General features: G+C 36.0%; 1 pseudogene; it reads right to left on the bottom strand.

Moving 5' to 3' along the window:
- Nucleotides 1-380: 380 nt before the first annotated feature.
- LOC107847373 lies at nt 381-23,690 on the bottom strand (annotated as a pseudogene).

The raw sequence follows: 23,690 nt of genomic DNA, 5'->3' as shown, positions 1-23,690 counted from the left end.
ACCGATCATTGTTCTTATCTCAACAAAATATGTGTTATTTAAAAAAAAAAAAAAGCAAGCAGAGGGGTAACTCTCAAATCTCAATCTCATGCTTTTATCCTACCAAGTATGTTCTATTCTTTAATGCACTACAACAACAACAACAACAAGCCCAGTATATTCCCACATAGTAATGCACTAACTTCCTTTTTTACCTAATGAATTAAACTTTTTAGTGTGGATCTAAATGATTTTCAGACTTTGTTTAACATTTGATTCATTAAGATGTATTAAGAGGTTGAATCATTTTTTTAAAAAAAGCACTTAATGGGCTGATATCTTAACCATTTGGATTCAGATCTTCATTAAGTGAAAGCAAATGAAAAGGGATTATAGTGTAAAGTCTATAAATATGGCTTAGTGTAACAAATGTAGTTGACACAATTCAATACTCCTATTAGCAACCTATTTCACCTGTTTCTCCATCTCATCCATAACATCTGTAAATAAGTCTTTTGCTGTTGATCCTGAAGTATTTGATGAGATAGATAGATATGAAGCAAAATCTTTAATCTGCAAGCACAAAATAAAGAAGGAAATTATTGGATGAAAAATTCAAAAAGACGAAAAGGGAACTCATGAAGGTAATCACTCACTGAACACAAGAAAGAAAAATTAACTTTAATGCAATAATCACGCCAGTTAGTTTTTGCATTAAGTATTCCCATAGCAACATGCTCTTCCATCAGTTTTCGAAACTCATCACGATTTTTACGTTCAACTTTCCTCAACTCTTCCTATTCTAATCAACGGTGTATGCCCAGTGAGAAAGAGATAAATCAAAGTCTCCAAACATAAATTAAATTTTAACCCCCCGAGTCTAATAAGCAATATACCATCCTCAGTTTCCTTTGCTCCTCCTCTTCGCTCTCTAAATCACGCATGTATTCCTAAAACAGAAAAGGTTGCAACATAACTTTAAAATTGAGGCGTACAAATGAGATATTTGGAAAAAGTTATTTATGATGTATTAGAAAAATGAGTAGCATCTGGAAAATCTCCAAGCGGTCTTGAACTTTCCGCCACTGGCTACTAGCCTGAACAAAAGAAGTCAGCAACAATGGAACTTTGAAAGTTCTATCTCCTAGAAATAGAAAAACATAATCTGGGAACTGATGCTAATTCCACTAGAACAAATACCTTAATAAAGTCACAGAATTCTAAGTACTTCACTCTGTTGCGCTTCTGCTCCTCCAATGCCTTCGCATACTCCTAATAAAATTCAGTACAAAGTAAAAAAAAAAATTCTCTATAAAGAAGACAATATTTACAAAGAGACTTTAACTACACTTGCATGAAAGTATTGAAAAACTTTTTCTATTTTACGACGGAGGGGAGAGAGGAAGAAGCATATCATAGTTTCAAGTTTCAAGAAAAATTACATACAATACATGGAAGTATGTTTAAATTGGAATTCAATGGTAAACAAATTTAAATGTTGTACCCTTGAGAAGCTATTAAAAATGTATTCAAAGAACACAAGATTTTAAGTTGAATATCTACAACATTCCTTCTTTCTACTCTTTAAGCAAAACAAAAAAAAGGAATAAACTAAAAGACATCCTACAAAGGAAAGGAATGGAATGATTGTTGTTAATCAAGTAGACCAGCGCCTAACTCAACTTCGAAAACTAGGTCAGGTGGTGAAGATTGTCCAAGATCATATAAGGAAACTACAACACATACACCTTACTAGTGTGGGATTCTCATACATTAATCACACACCAATACTAGACATATGTAGCATCAGTTAACCTAGGTTGGCTAACATTTAATAGTCTAACATCAAGATAGATCTGCCGCTAATACAATGTTTAAGAAATTGGACCTTGTTTCTATCTCAAATGAAAGGCTAACTCAATTTGTGAGGAGCCAAAGACCATATAAGGAAACTACAGTCCACACACTTAGTTTTTAACATATAGAAGCTTACAAGAAAGTTCTGCAAAAAGAGCTTCACCTTTTTCTCAAGTTCTTCCACATAATCTTCAAAAAGGTCCTCACGGTCTTTAGCTCACTCAACAGCTTTAAAACGTTCATCATGTTTGAATATAGAGATTGCCTAACTGAATAATCAATAGCAAATAGTTAGTGGATCAAATGGAACTTACACAAGTAATGGATCAACCTCAAGGTACCAGAACACATACAAACAATGACCAAGATTAGAAAACAAGCAGCAGACAACTTAACATTACAAGTGAAAGACAGCCCTCCATCTTTATGATGGTGACAGCTCCTTGTAATCCTATAAGATTGAGAACAATGGACATTGTTGTGAAAAATACCACTTATTCTTTTGAACAAGTCAAATACTAGTCTCTAACACATTATGAATATTATGATAATATCTTTTTATTTTTGAAACTGGTAATGTGAATATCATGATATATCAAATGGAAGACAAAATTTCACTTACTTCTAACATTATCCTGGAATCTTCCCGAGCTTTTTTCTGTTTAACACGCCTCTCTTCAGCTTCTAGTTTTTTCTTTTGGCTCAGATACTAGAACAGACACACAACTTCAAAATGATCACTATAGACCTTGCGTGTGTTTGGTATGAAGGAAAATGTTTTCCTAGAAAACAAGTTGGTTTCTTACTTGTTTTCTTATGTTTGGTTGATGAAAGGAAAACATTTTTCAGAAAATGTTTTCTAGTGTTTGGTTGGTGAATAAAAAAATATTTTTCAGAAAATACATTTGAGAGTTGTATAAACATTTCAACTTAAGAGTGAGATTGAAAGAGAGTTTTAGAAAATGTTTTTCCTACTTTTTGAAGGGAATTCATTTTCCTTAAATTTAAGGAAAATAAGTTGATTTGGAAAATATTTTCCAAAATATTTAAGATAACCAAACATGAAATAATTGGATATCAAACACAATCTATCTTTTTGCAATACGGTATTCTGAAACATTGAAGCAGCAATTAACCTATTCCAATGCCAACTTGGAGAGATACCTCATAAAAATCTTGCTTCCGCTCACAAAGGGATTTTAGAGCACCATTTCTCCGGTCATTAATTACTACTCTCATGTCCTGACAAATACAATTCATTTCAAATGATCTCCCTCAATTGTTTGGTATGCAAAAACAGTCTAGTAATAAACCTGATCCCACGTGTAATCAGACCCAATATTTGCAGATTCTAAAAGAGTTTTGAATGCACTCTTTGTCTCCTAAATAAAATCAGATACTTAAAATAGAAATAAGAGAAATTTCAAGAACATACATTAAACGAGAAAAACAAAGCAATAATCAACTACGCCGCTTTGCTCTCATAAACTAATGGTCCCAGCTCGACTGTTTTCTCATTTGATGGAGTAGCACCTCCGATTTCAGTTATTGCAGCATCTTTCTTGACATTCTGCATTTTAGGCACAAAATCAAGCACAAAGGACAGAAGCAAACCTCATTGGAATTTGGAGCATATTCTTCACCTGTTAGCAGTTGACTAACAACTGCACTACAAAATTATTGGATCAACATCCAGCATAACAGCTACGAAAAGCTTTCTTGGTGTTTTAACCAGTAACCAGTAGTAATTAACTAATTGCATAAGTATTTCAGAAGGACAAAGTACCTCTCTATTCTTCGAAGAAAATCCATCACCATACACTACTACATCTTGAGTTGTAGTAGTCTCAGAACTACAGAAAAATTGAATTCCAAATAAGAAGCAACACAAAACAGAGGCAAATTTATAACATATAAATCTGAAAACATACACCGGTGGCGCGACATAATTTCCCAAGGTTACTGCTATTCCAATTTTCTTCGAATTAGCAATAGCTGGCGAAGCAGGTTCTGAAGAATTCTTCATTTCGACTGTTTCTATCATTGGAGAAGAAACCTTACCAGATAAACTTGATGATTCTGAAGCCACAATAGTTGGTAAGTTAGCAGCTGGTGACACAGTAATTGGGCTTGATTTAGCACCGTGTGCTGAGACTAATGAACCATCTGCACCCGGGGATGATGTTTTAACAACAGAAATAGATCCTAAATTAGAAGCGTGCGAAATGGTTTCTTTTTCACGAGCCAACTGTGAATTTATAAATAATTGAACTTTATGAGAATAGAGTATCCAAGAAAATAGAATATTGCCCCTTCTTATTATGCTAGCAACTGTGAATGCATAAAGATTTTATGAGAACTAGAGCATCTGAGAAAATAAAATATTGTCCCTTCTTATCATGCTATTTAAAGCACAGAACAATCCCTTCTTATCATGCTATTTAAAGCATGAAACAAACCCATATTGGATTTAAATCTAACATCACCTTGACTTCATCAGGCATTCTCCATTTGGATGTTCTAGTAACCTTGTTGTAGTAATACCTACAGAAAACAAACAAAGCAATTAGCATTATGCACAAGTAACACACAAAAATACCCATTGTAGAAAAACAATTGGAAAGAGGCCAAGAAAATATACAAGTTACACACTTTCTTCCCTCAAGACTTGTAAATTCTCTCAAGTCAGTTGATGCGTCTGCCCTCTGTCCCAATGAAAATTGCATAAAAGCAGGCCAAGTCAAAAAACAGAACATAAATAATACCCTGAGAGTAGAAATCAATAACTTCCAGCAGTACAATACTGGGTGGAAATGTTAGAATATGAATGATATAATGTCCCACATGGAAAAGGACTAGAATGTACTGTGTAGAATATAACTACAAGTAGGGTGGAAATATTGCCAAGTTGCGGGCGAGCTACTTCTATCCAAGGGTGAGCAACTGAACAACATTCGCCTGATAATCGTATTTTGTATATATATATATAGGTCAAATTCTGTCGTTTCTGAGTATTTTTTATTGAACACCCTTTCCACAAAAAACAAGACTGAGTGTAACACCCCACATTTCGGGCTAGAATAAAAACCATGATTTTGATGCGTTGATAATCCCAAAGCCATAAATCCTATGCCAATATGGCATGTTAATTATTTGTATAGTATATGAATCCATTCAAGCTTGAATTTAGACCATAGAGGTCCTTCAACTCAAGGACAAGTTGAAACTATTTCGATCGACTAAGTTTTAGTGAACATTGTAAATTGTGTCAGTTTCCATTGACCATAACTCTCTGTATCTGTCGAATTAGGAAGCCTACTATGTTTCAAATGATAGGTCTTCGATTTAGATTTCTAACGATACTAATTTTGCTAAAATCCGGTACCTAAGCAAGAAGTTATGGCATTTCAAAGTAGTAGGCGGCGCCTATGTAAACATAGGCGATAGCATAGGCGGCGCCTATGTAAACATAGGCGATAGAATAGGCCACGCCTATGTAAACATAGGCAATAGTATAGGCAGCGCCTATGTAAACATAGGCAATAGCATAGGTAGTGCCTATGTAAAGAATTCAAGTGACTTAAACACTGTTTTTGGGGCAAAATGGTCCTTTTCCACCCTTACTTAGCCCTAAAACATAAAATTAAGTTCCAAGGACCCCAAAATACACCTTCATTCATCAAAATTGTTCAAGATCTCACTCTAGGGTTTCAAAATAAAAATCCAAGTAGTTCAAGATTCAACCATGGGTTCTCAAAACAAATTGAATATTTGGAATCTCCACAACGTAGGCTTCAAGAAGCACCTAATATTCATAGTAATCGAGGTACGTGGGGTTATCCTAAAATCTCATGGGTGTAGTTTTTATGAACATGTGTGCTTTTAAATGGGGGTTTTCAATCAAATACTAATAACTTGCTTTCAATATGATTTCTAAGTCATTTTTCTTTATGTCATGGGAATTGTTTGCCTATATACTTCAATGGTTGAAACCATGCATATGTGATTTGAGATTTGCCATGGAAGTTCGATAAATATGAATGATAAATTGCTTTCAAATTCTCATGATAATGTCTTGATACCCCATATCATATTGTGACCAACAAAAGAGAGCATGAATTTTAAATAATTATTGTTCAACACTTGTAAATGATGAAGCACCTTGGTTTTTACATGATTACGCATATGTGGATGTGATATTAATGACTTGCAAGTTGGGTATGACGATACCCTATAGAATATGATATGTGATTGAATTAGATAAAATTTGAATGCATTGATTTTACATGAGATAGGTGGATGCCTGAAGAAGGCGTTTGAGTGTAATGGCTCATCGCTGGAAATCGTGTTTGCTGACACGGAAATTTGGTACCAGGCTAAGTGATCTTGTGTACTTGACTTTATGTCATTCCTAAATTAGAACTATAGGTAGGAGCCCGGGCTAAGTGATCTTGGGCACTACCATTGGGTCGAGACACCATGCTTCGTGGTCTTATGTGTCTCTCCCTCACTTATACTTTAATCTCGGCGGAAACCAAGGTTTGACAGTTGGTGTAAATTGTGTAGGGTATTCCACCTAGCTCAGTTGCATTTCATTGTTGTTGAGAAACTATTGCATTACGCCCATGTGTTTTCAAATGATTTGATATGAAATTGCTTTATAATGGCTCTCAACTATATTTTGTAAAAAAAAAATATTATGTTTTGTTTTGATATCTCTATGTGCCATTACTTTTGTGCTGACCCCCTCCCCTCTCCAACCTCTCAGGTTTAGAGGCCCAGTCTAGGGATCAATAGAATCAGTAGATCATTTAGACAGAGTTACAGAGACAAGTGGTGAGCCTTCTATGTTTCGGAAGGTCTTATGTCCTACAGTCCTTTTATCTTATATTTAGTTTTGGGGTCTACTGGGGGCCTTGTCCTAGTTTATATACAGTTACTTGACTCAGTCATTTGTTAGAGATTTTCACAGATAGTTGTTTAGAGGTTGATTGATATTGGGGGAACCTTATTTCCCCGTTATTGTTTCTTTTCATATTTATGACCATGTTTCTGAATTATTGTGTTTCTTTCGCATTATTTTGATCATATGAATTAGGTCCATGATTGCCAGATAGATAGGGGTGTTTCGGGCCTCCATGGTTCGAAATGCTCGTCATGGCTAGGCCCTAGTTTGGGTTATGACAAACTTGGTACCAAAGCACGATTCATGGTCCCAGGGTGTCTGCGAAATCGCGTCAGATAGAGTCTTATTTATGGGTGTGTAGCATGCCACACTTATAAGTATGAGGCTACTAGGCATTTAGGAAATATCTCTCTTTCTTCATGTTCTAGTTCGTGCAATAGAGTCAGAATATTCCTCTTTTATACTTAAATTCGTGCTATGGTGTCTCCCATATGAAAGTAATAGTCATCCCAATTCTTTCCTTACTCGGACATTGTCAGACATGTCTCATCATTGGGCCGATTCAAGTACAGAAGTTTAGAGTCTAAATGGTATGGTTCGTTCTGATCGAATCATATAAGATTTTTCCAAGGACTTGAGAAGATTCCGTTAGTGCTTCAAAGTGTGTTAGTTCTAGTGTGAACCTTGATTTTGATGAAATCGTGCTTTTCAGCATGCAGTATTAAGTGTATTCAGTTCTTTTTAGAACTTATGTTGCCAGTGTCACGCTTCAGAGGTAATAAGGTATAGCAGAATATTGGAACTATATTTTCACCCGGATAGTAGTGTGTGTTAAAGTGTTGTTTTCATGACCAATTGGTAATGAAATTATACCAAGAAGTTGGTGATGTGAAGTCACAAAGTTAGAAGTCAGAGTGAGGATGATTTACCCCTTTATAGTGATAATCTAATTTGGTAGCTAGCAACATATGTAGACAGTATGGTAGTCCACAGAGGAAGTGTTTGACTCCAATTTTATTTCTACAAAGTAACATGTGTATTCTTAGTTCATTGAATATTGCGTATTAAATCTCTATCTCATGAAATATTGTCATCAAAGTATTGTTGAAAAATAGAGTCTAGTGAAGCCGTGTGGGACTCTTTCGATTGACTAGCATAGTTGACTTGTCATTCATCCCATTTTCTTGTTCAAAATACAAAATCAAAGTCTAGTGAAGCCGTGTGAGGCCTATTTTGATTCACTAGCAATTTTTTGTCCAACTTGTCATTCTTGTGTAGGTTTAATGTATGTATAGCTGAATCTGGTTGCATGAGATTGAGCCGGTAAAGAGATGATTCATCCTTGTATGTTAGTTTATTAGTACAAGATAGAGATGGAGTTATTAGGCGAGGTGAATTGTGATGTGAGAAAGCAGTATAAGTAGATACGATTGTATGGGGTTATAATTTAAGGATAAGGTTGACCTTGTCTATTATGAGGCTTTAACCCCCTTGACCCTCTTTTCATTGGTAGTTGTAAACTAGTGCTATTTGTGAGAAAGTATGTAGTAGATTTTTGAGATATTTGGGTAGAATGTCCCAATTTGATGGATTAGTATATTTATATTATGTTGCATTCTTCATTGGTGGTAGATGATTGATACTAAACTATAGGCTTGAATTTAAATGGTGTGGTGGTAAATCGTGGCAGGAGTTTGATGGTGCATGTTTTGTGGGATTAAATTAGTAGACTTGAGGTGTTGAAATAGTACATGCTAACGGATTATGACAAGGAAAAACCGTTAGGTCATGATCGATTATAGTGGTTATGAAGTTCTAGTGCACTAGTGTTTCGTGATGTTTATTTATAGTTTCCAAGTGAAAATTTTGTGTAAGGTTGGGTTGTAAATCATGCATAGCACTAGATATTAAGTTTGAATAGTTGATGTCCATGAAGGTGGATGTGATGATTTCTTGGTTAATGATACTAGTTATATGGTAATGGAAGTGATCTAATAGTCTTGAACGGTATATGAAATGGCTTAAGTTTAAGTTGATTCGTAATGAAGTATAATGTTGTAGGTATGGTGGGTAAATATTCCCAAGGCGATATGGAGTTGTGGCATTTCTCTGAGACTATTACATGTTGCATGTGACTAGTGGTACCGTTGAATTGCTAGTTGCAAAAAGACTAGTTATATGGTATATGGTGTTCTAGATAGCCAAGTTAAGGAGCCTTGATGGATAGTGTTGACCCTTTTGATGTGATCTTGATTCTCATAGTAGAGGGATATAAATTTGGAGTCACAATAGTGGTAGGCTGTGTCGAAAGTGATATGGTTCATCAAAGGCTTGGTGATATCCATGTTAAGTGTTAGAATCTAAGTTTGAGTTTTGAAGGTTGAATTGATAGAAATAAGTGTGCAGACTAATGTATCCCAGAAGGTATTCATTCAGGTTAAGTTCTATGATATGCATGCATTGTCATTTTTTTTCAGACCCTAGAGTGCAGTAAGTGTAGTTCAGTTAGAATCTGTTAAATCTGTTAAAGGATCTCCGAAACTCTAGATGATGACGTAAGGCTGAGGGGGAGATGATAGAACGGATGACCAAGTAAGTCTCTCAAATTCTAGTAGGGATGCACTATGATTTAGAACATCAAAAACTGAGGGTGGATCTCAATCCATTCCTACCTCAGTATTTTTTTTAGTTATCCAGATGCTTATTCATGCCTTACGATTCAGTTCTATGATCATAGTTCACGATTCCGGTATATGATAGAGAGTCACGTACTCTTCCAGTTCCAAGATAAAGAGTTCTAGTTCATTCAAGTAGTCGGAATCACATTCCTTATGTTATGAACTCTAGTTGAGGTCATGCAACTCATGACGCATGTACTTACTCTTTATAGTGTGCTCGGTCTCGTATAAAGATGTTTTCACGCTTGAGGGTCTTATGTTTTAACTTTTTAGTGACCCTTCCTATGAAATGATAGTGGTGATGATGTAAATATTCTTGTTGATGGAAGATCATAGTATGCTTGTTTAGATAAGGCCATAAGTATGAAGTAAGATTTGGGGCTAAGTTTGATACACGTGATGGTTAGTGAAAAAGTTGGTGTGTGTATGTTTTTAGGATAGCGCGTGGGAGTTTTATTGACAATAGTTTAGAAACTATGTGAAGTATGTATTTATGGGTGGTTGCCTTGGATTTAACATGTGGTTATAAATTATGCTTGAATGATGTTTTAGGATTGTAGTGGAAGGTCGCAATATGCATTAGCTACTTCATATTAAGAGTTCAAAGTAGTCATTGAAGTGGTAAGGCATGTTATACTTAGGATGTGATCTTTAAGGGAGATATAGAAGATTGCATCATATGGTTTAGAATAATAGCATGGTCTGGCATGTTGTATTTTTTGTGTGACTTAGAGTTAGGCTTTATCACGGCGAAGAGATTAAGTTATTTCCGATATTAGTAGAAAGATTTGTCAATGCTCATCTGAGAATTTTAAGCTGAGTTGAATGAATATGATATTTATAGGGAATAGTATAGTTAAGGGATATTCAAGAAGTGTGCTAAGCTTGAAAGTAATAAATCGCATTGACTAAGGCTTGATAATTCTATCCTGATTTATGAGTTATATGTCTATATTCCAGACTGCAGAGTAGTGTCAATGTTGTGATTTCCTCGGTTGGATGTCTTGTGTAATCCATACCCATGATTTGTGGCTCCTCATTACTGTTAGAACTTCTCTCGAGAGAGCATTGAAGAGATACTTCAGTTAAGTATGAAGGTCCAGTATAATTCAGTCTGTATAGTTAGTAAGTCAGTTTAACAAGCAGATTTGCATGGCTTGTTTTCTCATCTTTTTATTTATTCATGCTACCCGAAATCTCAGACACGATACTATTCCAAGATAGAGTATACCAGTAGTTATGAGTATAGCCCAGTTCATGAATCATGCATTAAATTCAGATTCCAGATGTTTAGTAATGATTAAATTCGTAGGTGCCCTGTGCATCGCCTTAGTTTTCCGAGTATCTTTGAGAATTAAGCATTCATAGAGGGACATAGGGTCCCAAGGGGGAGATACCCCATTCAGTTGCATGCATAGATTCTTACTACAAGCTTCGCACCAGTTATCATTGCATATTCAGTCGTACGTCATACGTCAGTTTAGTCAAATATGCATGCACTAGAAATGCATGTTCAATAGAAAAGTTCAGCTTATCAGTGTATTCAGTTCCACGCTCATGAGAACAACTCAGTAACAAATCCATGCATCAAATATGCACGTCCGGTATAAGAATTTAGAACATCAGTAGTTCCAGTCTTATAGTCATATTTTAGATCAGTGCATTCTTTCTTAGAGAAATATATCATGTCCGCATTATTCCATACCTCTAAGCTTCAATATGTTCATACCCATCATTCGAGGACGAATGATCCCAAGGGGGAGATAATGTAACACCACGCATTTTGGGCTAGAATAAAAACCATGATTTCGATAAGCTGATAATCCCAAAGCCATAAATCTTATGCCAGTATGTCATGTTAATTATTTGCATAATATGTGAATCCATTTAAGCTTGAATTTAGACCATAGAGGTCCTTCAACTCAAGGACGAGTTGAAACTATTTCGATCGACAAAGTTTTAGTAGATGTTATAAATTGTGTTATTTTCCATCGGCCATAACACTCTGTATATATCAAATTAGGAAGCCTACTATGTTTCAAATGATAGGTCTTCGAGTTAGCTTTCCAACAATACCAATTTTGCTAAAATCCGGCACCCGAGCAAGAAGTTATAGCCTTTCAAAGTAGTAGGCGGCGCCTATGTAAACATAGGCGATAGCATAGGCGGTGCCTATGTAAACATAGGTGATATCATAGGCGGCACCTATGTAAACATAGGCAATAGCATAGGTAGCACCTATGTAAACATAGGCAATAGCATAGGCAGCGCCTATGTAAAGAATTCAAGTGATTTAAACACTCTGTTTTTGGGGCAAAATGGTCCTTTTCCACCCTAACTTAGCCCTAAAACACGAAATTCAGTTCCAAGGATCCCAAAATACACCTTCATTCATCAAAATTGGTCAAGATATCACTCTAGGATTTCAAAATAAAAACCCAAGTAGTTCAAGATTCAACCATGGGTTCTCAAAACAAATTGAAGATTTGGAATCTCCGCAACGTAGGCTTCAAGAAGCACCTAATATTCATAGTAATCGAGGTACGTGGAGTTATCCTAAAATCTTATGGGTGTAGTTTTTATGAACATGCATGCTTTTAAATGGGGGGTTTCAATCAAATGCTAATAAATTGCTTTCAATATGATTTCTAAGTCATTTTTCTTTATGTCATGGGAATTGTTTGCCTATATACTTCAATGGTTGAAGCCATGTATATGTGATTTGAGATTTTCCATGGAAGTTTGATAAATATGAATGATAATTGCCTTCAAATTCCCATGATAATGTATTGATACCCCATATCATATTGTGACCAACAAAAGAGAGCAGGAATTTGAAATAATTATTGTTCAACACTTGTAAATGATGAAGCACCTTGGTTTTTACATGATTACGCATATGTGGATGTGATATTGATGACTTACAAGTCGGGTATGACGATACCCTACAAAATATGATATGTGATTGAATCAGATAAAATTTGAATGCATTGATTTTACATGAGATAGGTGGATGCCCAAAGAAGGTGTTTGAGTGTAAGGGCTCATCGCTGGAAACCGTGTTTGCCAACACAAAAATTTAGTACCAGGCTAAGTGATCTTGTGTACTTGACTTTATGTCATTCCCAAATTGGGACTATAGGTACGATCCCGGGCTAAGTGATCTTGGGCACTACCATTAGGTCGAGACACCATGCTTCGTGGTCTTGTGTGTCTCTCCCTCACTTATACTCTAATATCGGCGGCAACCAAGGTTTGACAGTTAGTGTAAATTATGTAAGGTATTCCACCTAGCTCTATTGCATTTCATTGTTGTTGAGAAACTATTGCATTACGCCCATGTGTTTTCAAATGATTTGATATGAAATTGCTTTATAATGGCTCTCAACTATATTTTGTAAAAAATAAATATTATGTTTTGTTTTGATATCTCTGCGTGCCAGTACTTTTGTGCTGACCCTCTCTCCTCTCCAACGTCTCAGGTTCAGAGGCCCAGTCTAGGGGTCAATAGAATCAGTAGATCATTCCGACAGAGTTGCAGAGACAAGTGGTGAGCCTTCTATATTTTAGAAGGTCTTATGTCCTACATTCCTTTTATCTTATATTTAGTTTTGGGGTCTACTGGGGCCTTGTCCTAGTTTATATACAGTTACTTGACTCAGTCATTTGTTAGAGATTTTTGCAGACAGTTGTTTAGAGGTTGATTGATGTTGGGGCAACCTTATTTCCCCGTTGTTGTTTCTTTTCATATTTATGACCATGTTTCTGAATTATTGTGTTTCCTCCGGATTACTTTGTTCATATGAATTAGGTGTAGGATTATCAGACAGATAGGGGTGTTTCGGGCCTCCATAGTTCAAAATGCTCGTCACGGCCAGGCCCTGGTTCGGGTCGTGACACTGAGTGTGATAGTAAGGGTGTTCAAATCTTGCACTGAGGTTCTAAGTTCCATACTCAACACAACCCCCCATAATTTTTTTTTCATTTGGACACGTTTGAAACTCATAAACTACAATTATGCTTTTTTTCGATGAATCAATTTCTGAACATGTGTTTTTTGTCCCAATTAGCTCTTGCAAAAGAGCTAGTAACTAGAATGCCATGTATAAGAATTTTGTTAAAATAAACTTAAAGGTAAATTTATCAAGTGGTTCTTATACTAGCTATCTTGCATGGGGCAGATTGTTTGGCTGGTCAAGAGCTCACATGTTCGAAAGATAAACATAGCAGAAATGAGGATGTTGAGATTGGTGTGTACGCAAATTAGGAGAGATTGAATAAGGAACAAAGATATGTGATAAAAAATAATAGTGCTATCTGTGGTGGACAATTGACAAGAAGTAGAGGGTTGGGGATAAAAAACCTAAAAATTCAAAGTAAGGCTCTCGTGATGAAATGGTTGTCGAAATATGAAAACAATAACCAGATGCTATGGAGGAAAGTGATTAGGGATAAATATCCTGAAGAAGATAGATGGATAACTAAAGAAGTGACCACACCATAGGGGGTTAGCCTCTAGAGATCTATCAGATCTATTAGACACTAGTGGAATAAAGTTAAAAGCAACTCAAAGGTTAAAGTGATGGATGGAAACAAGACTAGGTTCTGGAAGGATAATTGACATGAGGATGGGAATATGGAAGTGATTTTTCCAGATATCTACAACTTGGTATTGTTTCAATAGAGGACTATAGCAGAATTCTGGACACCACATGGGTGGAACTTCAATTTCAGAAGGCAACTTAATGACCGGAAGGTAATGAGAGTAGTTGAATTTTTTAATACTGTGGTCTTATTCAATGGACTGCAGAAAGTGAAGGAAGTACTATGGTGGATGGGAAATGATAAAGAAATGTTCAATGTCAACAAAACCTACAAGATGATGAACCAAATAAATCACCCGGATCCAAGATGGCCATGGAAGCAAATATGGAAAAGTAGGATACCTCACACAGTGTCGTCCTTTGTCTTTGTCTGGTTAATGACCAAAGAAGTAGTTCTTACACAAGATAATGTAATAAAGAAAGGGAAAACCTTGTGCTCCAGATGTTTCCTCTATGGAGAAACTTTAGAGACGGTTAACCATGTATTTCTACATTGTAAGTACACCCAGCAACTTTGGAGAATCGTCTTAAGACTAAAAGGCATTTCCAGGACAATGCCTAGGAAAGTATCCGAGACTTTAATGTACTGGGAGAAGCAGGTGTACAAGCGAAGGAAAGAGGTAGATGGAGAATTATCCCTGGTGCTATATGGTGGGCTATATGGAAAGAAAGAAATTCTAGATGTTTTGATAGCATAGAGAATAGTGTGCAGAAGGTTAAACTCAATTGCATTTTGCTTTTATGTTTTTGGTGTAATCAACTATACTCTAATGATACTGCCTCGATAATTGATGTTCAGTCGATTTAGGAGTACTCTTGTATATAAAGGTTTCAGTACAACCCATGTACTGTGTGATATAATACAAAGTTACCAAGTTCAAAAAAAAAAGATAATAATTTTTCAAGTACTAAAAGTTTATAAAATAACAAATAAAGCAATTAAATCTGAGTTCAAATTGGGTGGATTGGGTTATGACCCGCATTTTAGAGCATTTCAACCCAACCCATTTCAGCCCAAATAGCTTTAGGGCGGGTTAATAACCCGCCCATTTATTAACTCAAACCTCTTTGATCCGCCCAAATCCAGCCAACCCCTCCCGTTTGACACCTTTAGTTTAATAGAAGTAAAGTGGACCATGCCAGAACACATACCAGATCTATTGAGTTGAAGTAAAGTGGACTATCAAAGGACACACAACAATCTGTTGAGCTGTTGGATTAGAGGGAATTAGCAAGAGTTAGAAGAAATGGGGGAGAACAATCCTTCCTTGTATTTGGTGGACTATATAGAGCGAGAAAAGTTGAAGGTATTTTGAAGATAAATATAATTTCATTCAGAAAGTTAAATGGAATAGCATTGTAGATTTTTGTTTTTTGTTTAAGGGCTAATGTTTACAGGTTGCATAACAGGTAGTAGATCTCTTCGAATCCTCGCATTATTTTCATTATTTTTCATTTCTTTTTGACTGCTATCATAACCTTAACACTGACGAATACAAAGTAATATCTCCGGAAAAAACTGTTTATCTCAAAAAGAAAACAATAAAAATGTTCAAACTACAGCTCCAGTTGTTGGTCCCTTAATATTTGTCCCTCACAACCAGCCAAACTTTCTTTGATAACCGTCATGTTTGGGCCAGCTTGCACCTTGACTATTTACACCAGGTACTGCTACCTCCCACCAGCACAGATACTGGGTAACTCTATCCATCAAGGCTTGGACAGACGGTAAGAAATCACGTAGTGTTTTTATCTCTGTTGGAAATTAAACCTGAGACCTCATGGTTCTCAATCTACTTCATTGACCACTAGGTCACACTCTTGGGTGCAAGTGTGCAACCAGCCAAACTATTATTCTATAAACCAAAATGAGGTGTGAACCGCAATATTATATCAAGTTTCCTCTCTTGATATCGCCATAGAGTTACAATAACATTACATTAATCAGAAAGTAAATAAAATTGTTTAAAATAGACCAAATATAATCCTTCCGTGTATGCTTAAACAAATTTTTTAGAACAATAGTATTAAATATAAAATATTTTGGAACTATATTGGAAATGAAAGGTCAATGCAAATCCCAAATGAAGCCTACATAGTATAGTAAGATCGAGGAAATCTGCTCGCTAAACAAACTTTCAACAGAAATCACATATACTTAGGAAAGAAAAAGTGGTTCTACGAAGCTTCATATAAAAAGAATTGTGTACTTTTGTCATTGATAAGCATAGGAAACTGGATAAAACTACCCATAAAAATCTCGATGACACGAGACCTCACCTCCATTTCTGTCATCAGCTCTCAAGGTTTCTCCCAGGTAGAGATTCTTGTCCTTCTATTATAATAGTATCTAAAAATCAATTCAAGAATTGTAAGAATGTTAGTAATTGGTTGGAGTAATAAAGCCATAGGAAATATGACAACATTAGCAACCATAATTGGACTACTGATCATCAAAAGATGCTGAAAATAGCAATACCTACTAGCATTTAGCCACATGTAAAATATGTATGATAATAGAGAAATTAGGTCAAAATGAAGTTATCGGTAGAGGTGTATCAAATTCTGCTGATCAACAGTCAGGTAGAATTTGGTTGCGGTGAACGGCAGCCCATATGATAACTTTGACAAAGAGGACTGAAACAAAGGGGCCTATTATCTCCAGTGCTAATGGAAGCAGAATGATGTACAAAGCACTAGATGTGGATACTTGAGGGATTTCTTAGCAGTGATGGGAGCCAACATATCCACCACTTGTTCATAGACAAGACATTAAGTGTTTGTGATGCAGACATTAACCTATTCATATGAGTAACCTATGTGAATATAATCCAAAAGCAAGAATTTCGGAAAGCAAAATCCGCATGCTCTTTTTTCTATCTAGAGAACACAAAGTGGTAAAAACATTGGATCTGAATGAAAATGATATTTTTGCAGAGCTCCTTTTCTTGTATACCGCGGTTTTACACCTTTTTGTTCACTAGAATCTTAATTTGCTTCCAAAAAACTATCATAGAATTCAAATGTTGACTGTCTCAGTCAACACACACCCATTAACCCATTAACTTAATCATATTACTTGTTGACAATATTTTTGCAAAATGGGTACAATAAAACACATTGAATTCTCACCGGAACAACTAAGGGGGCTGCTAATTCTCCAGTCTTCTGCATAGTTGTCGCAGAATTCACATTATGATTAATTATTGGCATCTTGGGTTGTACCCCTGAAGGAAACCTATGATCATTTATCTGTGTCTCTGATACTAGGAGCCAGAAGAATCTGCATTTACCTGCTGCTAAAGAAGATAACAAAATGTATTTCATCAATATATGAATGGAACATCGGAAACTGATTCACAATAACCACAAAAGATCTTCCCAAGGCCTTACATTATATGAAGAAGAAAGAGGTAAATTTGGGCCACCAGAACCAGGCTTGTGGTTATTTCACATCGGAAGATTTCGCTGAAAATTATGGGGAATAGGTGGTCCCTGAGGCATACTATGCATTCCTACTACAGGTCTACCAGTAACCTGTTGCATAGGTTGAGGAAATTGGATTTGAGAAGGTTGAGACATTGCAATATTTTCAAGTCCAAGTGGAAGAAATTTTTGAGACGACCTGGAACCATAAGGTTGTGCCTGCTGGGCTGGAAGCATAGGCTGGAACTGCTAAAGATATGGGGAAAATAGTTATCATAATATCTCTACATTCAAAATTCATTTATCCCTCCCCCAAGCCTCCACAACTTTACCTGCACTGACATGGATGGAATAGCACCAGGAGCAGGACCAGCCAGAGAAGGTATAGGAGGCTTCTCTACCAATATCCATGCAAGGAAGAACAGATGAAATCAGAATATAGCTACTTTTCAATCATATTTAGTTAATTTTCCAATCAATGTTGAAAGCTTGTATCCATGCACAACTCCCTAAATTAATTTGAAGGACAAGGCAAGAATTTTGAAGCCAAACCACATAGTAACATAAAACCCTTTTCTTCATCTAATAAATAGGAAGCTTGAAATGAGAATAAAGAGAGATAGGAAATAGATAACCTTTCACAGCGTTAGACAAGAATGGACAAAATGATAAGCATCTTTTCCTTATGGGTTGGGTTCAACAGCTACTGATGGCCTAAGTATTTTTTCTTCGGGTGTAAAGAAGCACGTCTGTTAATGTAAAACTATGATCATGGAACTGAAAAGTGATGTATGAGTAGGTATTAGGATAACTGAAAAATACTGAGACCGGAATGGGTTGAGCCTCACTCTTCCCTTCTGATGTTCTATGTCATACTGACATCACTACTAGAATCTGAAAGCCTGACTTGGTTATTCGCTCTATCATCTCCCCCTTAGCTTCAATCCATCATATTAAGTTTGGGAGATCCCTTACTAGACTCTAAACTGAAGTATACTCACTACACTCTGGGGTTTGGAAAACTACTATACATGCATATATGGCACTTAACCCAAATGACTACACCTGAAATTGGAAAACCCACTGTTAATACTACCTTCTGAGATACACTTTATTATTCTATAGATCCAGTAGTCATCATATAATACTTGCATACTTACTAACTTTGGGTCTACACGGGTATCCCCATAGTCGGAGTGCACACCCTCTAGTTCTTTAACTCTTATTTCTATTAGTTCAACCTTTAAAAACTCAAACTTAGAATCTAGCACTCAACATGGATATCACCAAGCCTTCAATGAATCATACTACTTCCGACATAGCCTACCAATATCGCGACTCCAAACTTACATCTCTCTACTATGAGAATCAAGATCATATAAAAAGACTCAACACTATCAATCAAAACTCCTTAACTTGGCTATTTAGAACACCATATACCATCTAACTAGTCTTTCTCCACCTAGCAACTCAACGGTAACACTCGTCACACAAAATGTGTAATAGTCTTAGAAAATACCGCAACCTCATATCACCTTAGGCATACTTCTACATTATATATGCCACATCACACTTCGCTACGAATCAAATAAACTTAAGCTCTTGCATGTATCATTCAAGCATATTAGATTACTTCCATAATACTAGTATCATTAAACAAGAAATCATCACATCCACCTTTATGGATATCAATTGTTCAAAACTTAATGTCTAGTGCTAAACATGATTTTACAACCCAACCTTACGCGTGATTCTCACATGGATACCATGAAATAGACATCAAGAATCACTAGTACACTAGAACTTCCAAACAAATAATTGATCTTGACCTTATGGTCTTCCTTATCATAACTCATTAGCACGTACTATTTTAACACATCAAGACTACTAATTTTTTCCCACAAAACATACATCATTAATCTCATGCCACTATTTTTACCACCACATTCTACATTAAATTCAAGCATATAGTCCTGTACCAATCATCTATCACTACTGAAAAATGCAACATAATATACTAGTCCATAAAATTTGGGACATACTATACAAGCACCTCAAAAATCACTACATACCTTCTCACAAGTAGTACTAGTTTGCAATTACCATCGAAAAGAAGGTCAAGGGGTAAAGTTACATAATAGACATGATCAACCTTAATCTTATAGTATAACCCCATTCAATCTTTTCTACTTATATGGATTTCTCACCTCGTACTTACTTGCCCAAACATACATTTAGACTGCACAAACAACCATGAGTCTACACTTATAACTTATTGGCTAATATAGCCATTTTGACACTTCAAGCAATCGAGAAATCACCCTAACTAACAAATCTTTCTCTACCTTCTACTAAACTAACACACAAGGACAAATCACCTCTTTAGCAACTCAATCTCATGCAAACAGATTCAGCTATATATATATATATATATTAAACCAACACAAGAACAACAAGTTGGACAACAAGTTGCTAGTGAATCGAAATAGGCCTCACACGGCTTCACTAGACTTTGATTTTGTATTTTGACCAAGAAAATGAGATGAATGACAAGTCAACTATGCTAGTGAATCGAAAGAGCCCCACAGGGCTTCACTAGACTTTATTTTTTTCAACAACACCTTGATGACAAGATTACATGAGATAGAAATTTAATACGATGTAACAACCCGAACCAGGGCCTGGCCGTGATGATTATTTCAAACCATGGAGGCCGGAAACACCCCTATCTGTCTGGTAATTATGCACCTAATTCATATGATTAAAGTAATGCGGAAGAAACACAATAATTTGGAAACATGGTCATAAATATGAAAAGAAACAATAACGGGAAAATAAAGTTCCCCCAACATCAATCAACCTCTAAACAACTGTCTGCGAAAATCTCTAACAAAGGACTGAGTCAAGTAACTGTATATAAACTGGGACAAGGCCCCCAGTATACCCTAAAACTAAATATAAGATAAAAAGGTTGCAGGACATAAGACCTTCCGAAACATAGAAGAATCACCAGTTGTCTCTGCAACTCTGTCTGAATGATCTACTGATTCTTTTGCCCCCTAGACTGGGCCTCTGAACCTAAGAGGTTGGACAAGGGATGGGTTCAGTACAAAAGTACTGGCACGCAGAGATATCAAAACACAACATAATATTTTTTTTTTACAAAATATAGTTGAGATCCATTATAAAGCAATTTCATATCAAATCATTTGAAAACACATGGGCGTAATGTAATAGTTTCTCAACAACAATGAAATGCAACTGAGCTAGGTGGAATACCCTACATAATTTACTCCAACTATCAAACCTCGGTTGCCTCTGAGATTAGAGTATAAGTGAGGGAGAGACACACAAAACCACGAAGCATGGTGTCTCAACCCAATGGTAGTGCCCAAGATCACTTAGCCCGGGCTTCTACCTATAGTCCCATTTGGGAATGACATAAAGTCAAGTAAACAAGATCACTTAGCCTGGTACCAAATTCCCGTGTCGGCGAATACGGTTTCCAACGATGAGCCCTTACACTCAAACGCCTTCTTCGGGCATCCACCTATCTCATGTAAAATCAATCCATTCAAACTTCATTTAATTCAATCACGTATCATATTCTTTAGGGTATCTTCATACCCAACTTGCAAGTCATCAATATCACATCCACATATGCATAATCATGTAAAAACCAAGGTGCTTCATCATTTACAAGTGGTGAACAATAATTATTTCAAATTCATGCTCTCTTTTGTTGGTCACAATATGATATGAGGTATCAAGACATTATCATGGGAATATGAAAGGAATTTATCATTCATATTTATCGAACTTCCATGGAAAATCTCAAATCACATATGCATTGTTTCAACCATTGAAGTATATAGGCAAACAATTCCTATGACATAAAGAAAAATGACTTAGAAATCATATTGAAAGCAAGTTATTAGCATTTGATTTAAAACCCCCATTTAAAAGCATGCATGTTCATAAAAACAACACCCAGGAGATTTTAGGATAACCCCACGTACCTTGATTACTATGAATATTAGGTGCTTCTTGAAGCCTACGTTGAGAGGATTCAAAATATGTAATTAGTTTCTAAAACCCACGGTTGAATCTTGAGTTGCTTGCGTTTTTATTTTGTAACCCTAAGATGAATCCTTGAGCACTTTTGATGAATGAAGGTGTGTTTTGGGGTCCTTGGAACTGAATTTCGCATTTTAGGGCTAAGTAAGGGTGGAAAAGGACCATTTTGCCCCAAAAATGGAGTCTTTAAGTCACTTGAATTCTTTACATAGGCGCCGCCCATTCCATCACCTATGTTTACATAGGTGTCGCCTAGTCTATCACCTATGTTTACATAGGTGCCGCCTAGGCTATCGTCTATGTTTACATCATTACCACTATCATTACATAGGGAGTGTCACTAAAAGGTTAAAACATAAGACCCTGAAGCATGAAAAGATTTTTATACGGGACCGAGCACACTATATATAAAGAGTGAGTACATGCGTCATGAGTTACCTGACCTCAACTAGAGTTCATAACATTAGGAATGTGATTCTGACTACTTGAATGAACTAGAACTCATTATCTTGGAACTGGAAGAGTACGTAACTCTCTATCATATGCAGGGATCATGAACTATGATCACGGAACTGAATCTAAGGCATGAGTAAGCATTCGAATAACTGAAAAAATAACTGAGATAGGAATGGGTTGAGATTCACCCTCACATTCTGATGTTCTAAATTATACTACATCACTACTAAAATCTGAGAGCCTTACTTGGTCATTTGTTCTATCATCTCCCCTTTAGCTTCAAGTCATCATCTAAAGTTTGGGAGATCCTTTACCAGATTCTAACTGAACTATACTTAGTGCACTCTAGGGTCTGAAAAAAATGACAATACATGCATATCATAGGACTTAACCCAAATGACTACCTTCCGGGGTACGCTCTATCTTTCTAAAGCCACCAATACTTATTTCTATCGGTTGAACCTTCAAAACTCAAACTTAGATTCTAACACTTAACATGGCTATTTAGATCACCATATATCATCTAACTAGTCTTTCTCCACTTAACAATTCAATGGTACCACTAGCCACACAAATTATGTAATAGTCTTAGAAAAATATGCCGCAATCTCATATCACCTTGGCATACTTCTACACCATACCTACAACATTATACTTCATTACGAATCATTTAAACTTAAGCTATTTCATACACCGTTCAATCATATTAGATCACTTTCATATAACTAACATCATTGATCAAGAAATCATCACATCCATCTTTATGAACTTCAACTGTTCAAACTTAATGTCTAGTGCTAAAAATGATTTTACAACCCAACCTTATGCATGATTCTCACTTGGAAACCATGAAATAAACATCAAGAAACACTAGTACACTAGAACTTCATAACAACAATAATAGATCATGACCTAATGGTTTTCCTTATCATAATTCATTAGCATATACTATTTCAGCACATCAAGCCTACTAATTAATCCCATAAAACATACATCATCAATCTTTTGCCAGTATTTTACCATCATATTCTACACTTGAATTCAAGCCTATAGTCTAGTATTAATCATCTATCACCACTAAAGAATGCAACATAATATACTAATCCATTCAATTGGGATATTCTACCCAAATACCTCAAAAGAGAATCTGCTACATACTTTCCCCACAAGTAGTACTAGTTCACAACTACCAATGAAAAGAAGGTCAAGGTGTAAAGTCACATAATAGACATGATCAACCTTAATCTGCTATTATAACCCCATACAATCTTATCTACTTATACAGATTTCTCACCTCATACTAGCATTCAAAATTTTTATTGTCTTTGTTCGGAAGATAGCCACAACGACGGTTTCAAGAATGAAGATTAAACTGAAAAGTAGCCATGCTCGCTCTAGAGTTCCTGCTATATGATGCAACACTACTGTACAACGTTGAAGCCACTTTCCTAATCCTTGGAGTCTAAGTTCTTCCAAGAATGAAATATGATTAGGTAACACATCCTCAACATCATTGGAATCAGTGACAGGAGGGTTACTATTGCAATATTCTCGATCAGCATCCAAACTACTTCTCTGCAACAAGGCTAGAATCATTGGGTCCAATCCATTCTCCTTCAACATCACTGTAAAATTAGGATCAAGCCCTTTATCTTGCAAGAAATTAGCTAATTCACGCTCAGTGTGTCTTCCTTTCCGCTTTAACAT

This window comes from Capsicum annuum, unplaced genomic scaffold (genome assembly GCF_002878395.1).
Source record: "Capsicum annuum cultivar UCD-10X-F1 unplaced genomic scaffold, UCD10Xv1.1 ctg61506, whole genome shotgun sequence".
In the NCBI taxonomy this organism is placed as follows: Eukaryota; Viridiplantae; Streptophyta; class Magnoliopsida; order Solanales; family Solanaceae; genus Capsicum; species Capsicum annuum.
The sequence above is the reverse complement of the archived record's forward strand: the minus strand, read 5'-3'. Positions and strand labels throughout refer to the sequence as shown.